The 6,701-nt window shown below is 35.1% G+C and overlaps 1 protein-coding gene across 4 annotated transcripts in view; it reads right to left on the reverse strand.

Annotated features, from left to right (window-relative positions):
- LOC132118506 (proto-oncogene tyrosine-protein kinase Src-like) overlaps nucleotides 1-3,285 on the reverse strand; it is a 56,927-nt gene extending 53,642 nt beyond the window's left edge. For 2 of the 4 annotated variants that reach the window (XM_059528387.1, XM_059528388.1), the window contains exon 1: nucleotides 2,894-3,284. The gene's annotated coding sequence lies outside the window, so the exon portion shown is untranslated. Of the gene's footprint in view, nucleotides 1-2,893 lie in introns of all 4 variants that reach the window. The other 2 variants (XM_059528386.1, XM_059528389.1) reach the window with 2 other exon arrangements.
- Between the last annotated feature and the right edge of the window lie 3,416 nt (nucleotides 3,286-6,701).

Consider the following 6,701-nt stretch of genomic DNA (forward strand, 5'->3'; position numbering starts at 1 on the left):
CACTGAAAATCCACTCTGCTAAAGCCCAAGATTAACATTGACATTGAGACTTTTTGGCAAAGACTCAACATGGCAGAGTGCCCAAGATTACCAGGATGTACAACAACAGAACTGGAATTTATTAAAGTCATATGATGCAATTTTAAGTTTTCCTTTTTCTTTGGAGTGTTACAAGCTATTGGTGCATGAAGAAGATCTCTAAAGTTGCAAAGACTAAAGTCTCAAACCCAAAGAGATATTCTTTATAAAGGTTAACCACACCCCCCTAAAACAGCTTATTCTAACATGCCCCCACATGTTTACGTCACAATGTGGGAAGATTTACACAACAGCGCCCAAATGTACAGGCAAAGGAAGAAGATGTAACTTTGAATCTCGCTGTTGCCGCTGGCACCATGTCGTGGAGACGCTGTTTCTTTGTGAAAGTGAAATACTTTGTTTGGCCTTCCAAAAGAGGACACAACTAGAAATCAGTGGTTAAGTTCAGTTCAACCCAAATATTTAGTGTGCAGCACATTTTATGGAGGACTATTTCCTGATCCTGGGAGAACAGACTACAACGCCGGCTGTTCTAACTCACAGTCTATAAGTATGTTTACATATGAAAAGGATTTGCCACTGATGATTCAAACATGAGTTTTGAGCAGTGTAGAGAAGCGGTTCTCAATTCTAGTCCTTGAAAGGCGGGACATAGAGGAGAAATAATAATGTACAGTATATGAAAATAAAGTGCTTTTTGAACCTTAAACTGCATAAATACAATTACGCAAAATACATAAAATAATGTTATTTTTAGCAATATCATTTGACCCCTTTAAAAATTAAATGCAAGTCAACAGAGAAGGTGAAACCAAAAGATAAACACAAAAATGGCTGCTTTACCAGCCAGTGGTGTGCTCCATTTTTCAAACCAAAGATGATGTGCTAAACGTTCAAGTGAGGTTGATAAAGATGCACTCTTAAAAATAAAAGTTCAGAAGAAGAACTATTTTTTAGCAATCGGTTCTTAAAAGTACAACTTTTCTTGGTGTAAAGAACATGAATAATCCAAAGAACCCTTTTCCATTTTTAAGAACCTTTTGTGGAATGGAAAAATTCCATCGATTTAAAAAGGTTCTTCATGGAACTATCAATTCCAATAGAGAATCTTTAATCAGTGTACTCCTTTTTTCACACCAGTGCCATAGAATAACCAATTTGGCTTCTCTAGAGAACCTTTTAGTGAACAGTTCTTAAAATAGCCATTCTTTCTTAGTCTAAAGAACATTTACTCAAATATTTTCACTATAAAGAACCTTTTGTGGAATGGAAAGATTTGACGGAATTAAAAGGTTCTTTATGGAGCCATAGATGCCAATCTGAGAACCATGGACGATTTGTTTAGTGCAAACCACGCTCTCACTTTCACTTACCTAAGTGCCTTTTGCCATGAAGAATGAGGAGGCTGGGAAAAAGAAAGCACTCTGAGGACAGTAAGTGTGGGCGAGGTCTTTCTACCAAGATGAGAAGTGGTAAACTAACAAATTGTAGCTCAGTTCTATGCTCAAACTCCCCTGATATGATTTCTAAGGCTCTTTAACCATGACTAACAGTTTTGTACAGGGAATGTCTGCAAATGTAAAGCCCCTTAATCAAATGTTATTCATGCCATGCACATGTCTGAAAAAGCCTAAAAATGACCAACCCAGTCTCACAAGAATAATATTTTACAAGTTGAATTTGTACATTGTGATTCATATCAATACATACTTTTTTTTAGAAAAATGTAAGCATTAAGGTCCACACCTCCACCTAATCTTCAGTAGGGCATGAACAGAAAACAAAAACGAACAACTGGGATCGTATGAATTCATACAAATCAGCCACAAATTTGTCAAAACATAAAATAGATGCCCTGAGTGTGTGTTGAAATGACAAGTTCATTCAAGATGATTTATGGTGTGGTTAAATGTAAAGATGTCCAAAAATAGAAATTAGACACTCATGCCTTATGGCAAACTCAATATTTAGAGATTTGAGTCATCTTGAGTGGGAGAACCATAATCCCAAACACCACCAACAAATCAGACCAGAACTTCTCTTTAATTCACTGAAGAGCTTCACTGGCTGGATAGATAGATAGATAGATAGATAGATAGATAGATAGATAGATAGATAGATAGATAGATAGATCGATAGATCGATAGATAGATAGATAGATAGATAGATAGATAGATAGATAGATAGATAATCAGTCTATCACTAACACATTTCATTAAAAGTAGAAAAGAAGAAAGTAGTTAATAAAGAAGTAATGACACCACTCCATCAACGACCTTAGTCTCAAGATACAAATGAGAGAATAGTTGTACACATCTATAAAATGAATGTGGATCATATCGTTTGGTCTGAGAAATATTTGAGTTTATATTGAACTATCTGTCATGTAACTTTGGCAATATGAACACAGTTTGAGACACTGTTGAGATCTGTAACTCTAAAGGAAATGCGAAATTACTGGCGTGTTTTATTTCTCAGGAGAAATATCTGAAAAAACGGGATCTGATTTAAAAAAAATCCTTTCCTACCGGGAGATCAGGTGACGTACACACAAAAAAGGAACAAAAAAAGACAAATCCTGATTAGTCCTTGACAGACTGAGTTCGGCTAGTTTTAGTTAAATGAAACAGTTCACCACATTGCGGTTGTTTGTCAAACAAATAGATCAACAATCATAAGAATTGCATCTGATTTCGGCATGGACTTCGTTTTAAATATGCCAGAACGTTTATATACGCCTATTTCAACAACCGGAAATGTGGTAAAATTCACCTTGAGCTCTGTTTTTAATCTGAACGCCCAGCAAAAAAATAAACTGACCTATTATTATAAAATAGAATCCAGTCATACTCACCTTGTCGAGAACCACGACTGTGGTGTGAATAAAATCCTTTCGTTTTCAGGCTGCTCTGATTGACCTTTAAATTACTGTTTTCGCTGTATGAATGAATGAGGATCAGCTTTCCATATTCAATAACGGCGACCGGCTCTGATAGAAGAAATGAAACTGATCGAGTGAGTGCGTTCAGTGCGCGTTCATGACGGGGGTTGCCTGGGAACGCGCACAGCTCCACGAGTCATGTAAATAACAATGTCACGCCGGTAACAATTAATATATCCAGCGTCAGGAGTCATCTGATGACTGGATATATATTTTATGTCGTCCCTGAGAAACCGCGCACGGCCGAAGGGGGAGTGAGACCCAAGACACCCATATGATGATGTGAAACTGGAAGGCAGCAGGGAGGGCAGGGCGCTTTGACGTGACACTGTTTTACTACGTTACACTTAACTAGCAGAGACAAGAGAGAAAGAGAAAGAGGGGGGGCATGAGGATTTAAGGTAACTGGGCCACCTATTTCTGGATCTGCAAACGAAACGTCACTTTGATAGTGCTCAGTGCAAAAAATAAAATAAAATAAAAATAATTACATAAATAAAAAGGTGTACATGGCTTACATTCATTAGTCTGTGATAAATGTAAATAAATAAAAATAAAAATAAAACTAAGGCTTAAAAAGGGCAAATACTGACAAATAGAAAGGTTGGGTTTGGTTTTTGAAGAAATCTGTCCTTCGTATTACTTGTTTAAAGGGTTAGTTCACCCAGAAAAGAAAATTATCTCATTATTAACTCAACATTGACAGTGGAGAAAAAATAAATAAACCATTGGTCACGAATTAGAAATGCAAAACCAGGATTTGTACAGAAAAATGTCAGCAGAATTCAATATAAGCCAAGAGGAGACAAATGAAGGAAACTTTGCTTCCTTTGCTCCAGTAAACAAACATTGGTTTTCGCAAGACTCACTAAGCCTACATCATCCACCTAAAAGGCTTCTGTCCACAACTGTTAGCACAAGCTAGAGAAAAGTGATTATTATTGTTCATTATTTTAAATATGGATATTTTTCTTACAAAAACACCTCAATTCACTACAGGAGGCCTTTATTCACCCCCCCCCCCCCCCCCCCCCCCAGAGCCATGTGAGGCACTTTTTGATATGGATGAATGAACATTATTGGACTTTTTAAGGACAGTTTTAAAGAAGCACCCTTATAAAGCTTTGAAGAGCCAGGGTACATTTTTTACATAACTCTGATTAGATTCGTCTGAAAGAAGGAAGTCATATACACCTATGCCTTGAGGGTGAGTAAAACATGAGCTAATTTGGATTTTTGAGTGAGCTAACCCTTTAGGCGAATGAATTCCTCTCGTTCACTGGAGCATTTCGCTTTGTGACAGCTGTAAGTATAAACAACTGTAGCATGACCAGTAGTATTTGAAGGCGGGATGATACGAAGCATTTAATTGGTTAGACTGATGAACGAGTCGGTGACCTCATTGGAGAATGTAGATCTAGTGACAGACTGAGTGTGAATCGTGAACGACTCAGTGTTTTTAACAAATCCGATGAGTGAATATTTAAAAGAATAAATAATTTGTTATACCGCAAAAGACACGCAAAATTTTCCCCACCTACTGGCGTGACGTTGTACATGCAACAAAAGAACAATGTTTTGGAACCGATTTTAAAGATTAGAATCGAATTAAATGGATCACAAAATAATAACAATACAAATAATATATATATATATATATATATATATATATATGGGAGAGTAAATATAACTGAATTAGAATAGAACAGAATTTCTTATTTTAAATGTGATTATCATTGCCAATGGAATAATTAACCCAAATTATAAATGTATATATTGACATATATTGAATGTGTATATTGTTTTCTAAGAGAACTAAATCTGTTGAATGTATATAGGCTACATTTGGAGGTTAAAGTAATTCTAGATGATTTTAAAAGTCTAGTGCTTCCCTTTAGCTTTGAATTTTCTGTAACTTATGACAAGTCTCATCAGGTTTTGACAGCCACACACATACCAGAGATGAAGGCTTGAGGCCAATGCATGCTGTCTTCCTTCATTTGCATAATATATGTTTGTTGTACAGTAAAGCCAAGTTTTTAGCCAAAGATGTGGCACTGCTACCCCCTACCTGCAAATACTGGTTGCTCTTGGAATGTAAGGCTGTGAACACATTATTTATATTATTCCAGCAAGCGACAAACATTTGTACCAAATGAGACCATAAAAAAATGTAAATCACAAGAAAAATTAAATCAGGTTTATTGATGTCCTGTGATTTATTATTATTGATATAAATAATAATTAAAAAACAGCATGTGACTTGAGAAACTATATTGGGAGATGTTCCTGGCAGATGATTTCTTTGCGATAAACATCACAGATTGTATATTGTGGTACAGAATTATATGGCATGACATCTGCAGTTTATATGGATTTGAATCATACACTTCAGCAAATCTCAGCAGCACTAAACTTTGAACACAAACCGGGTGTTTAAAAACATTTGAGTGACAAGTTAGTGTGTGATTTGTGTTTGTTAAATTTGCACAAAGGGAAGATTCTCATGCAGTACTTAAGTACTGAGAAACGTGTGGATTCAACAGAGTGCAGTGTTGATGGCCATCATATTGAATCATTTCCTGTTTTAGGTGCAAACACATGCGCCTTTGTTTTCCATTGGTTCTATTCATATGCATGCAAATATGGGAAACTGAGAACGCACGCATACTGTATGTGCACAAAATTAGTCTTTTGCTGTGTATCAAAATTTGGTGATCTGTGAATTCATAAAGATGTTTGATCAATACAAGATGTAAATGTCACACAGAAATACATATTTTTTGCATACTCAAAGTGTAGTGTGAAAGCACCTTTAGGCAGAAAGATTTTGAAAAGGGGCCTGAACAACAACAACAAAAAAAGTCTTGCCTTCAGTTCAGTTTTGCTTAAAGGCATAGTTCACCAAAAAAATGAAGATGAAGATTCCGTCATTCTTTATTAACACTCATGTCACTCCAAAACATACTTGTTTTCTTCCATGGCCTATCCTGGACACTCATTTCAATATAATGCACAGTAAGTAATGGGAACTGGGCCTGTCAAGCAAGATGGTGAAAAAAAAAAAGTTTCATAAAAGTATATATCAGGACATCAGAGATCACTTGATAGCTCTGTGCTTATTTTACATTTGTATTTACTTAAAATCTTGCAGTATAACTTGATGCGTTCTTGTGTTATTTTAGTCTTTTATATAGTAGAACAGTATTACACATTATCATTCATATTGTAAACACTATAACAATATATAAATGTACATAGTTTATTTTGAATTGTTTTAATTGTTTTAGTTTTGTCACTTTTATTATTTTTGCAGTATTAAAATTTCTATATAGCTTTTTATATTTTATTATTATTATTATTATTTTTAATACAACTTACATCTTTTGTTTTACAAATTCAAAAGGCATTATATAGCGCACAAATAATTTTTTATTAAACTTAAGCTTATGTCATTTTTGATGCTTGAAAAGTGCCAGTCGCCCATTCATCAGAATCTTTTGGGAAAAAATCTTTTGGATTATTAAAAATTCTATTTTTGTGTTTCACAGTAGCTGGTTTGAAATGACAGGAAGGTTCCGAAAGTTTGAATGTGATCCTAATGTTATTGTTCCTTTGTTTCGTTGTTACAGTTTCGGTGTGGACTTCCCTTTTTTCACAGAATAAGAACTATTATTAAAACTTCATAGTTATCATGATAGTTAGTGACCTTAGTGTGAAT

This window comes from Carassius carassius, chromosome 37 (genome assembly GCF_963082965.1).
Source record: "Carassius carassius chromosome 37, fCarCar2.1, whole genome shotgun sequence".
NCBI classification, from domain to species: Eukaryota; Metazoa; Chordata; class Actinopteri; order Cypriniformes; family Cyprinidae; genus Carassius; species Carassius carassius.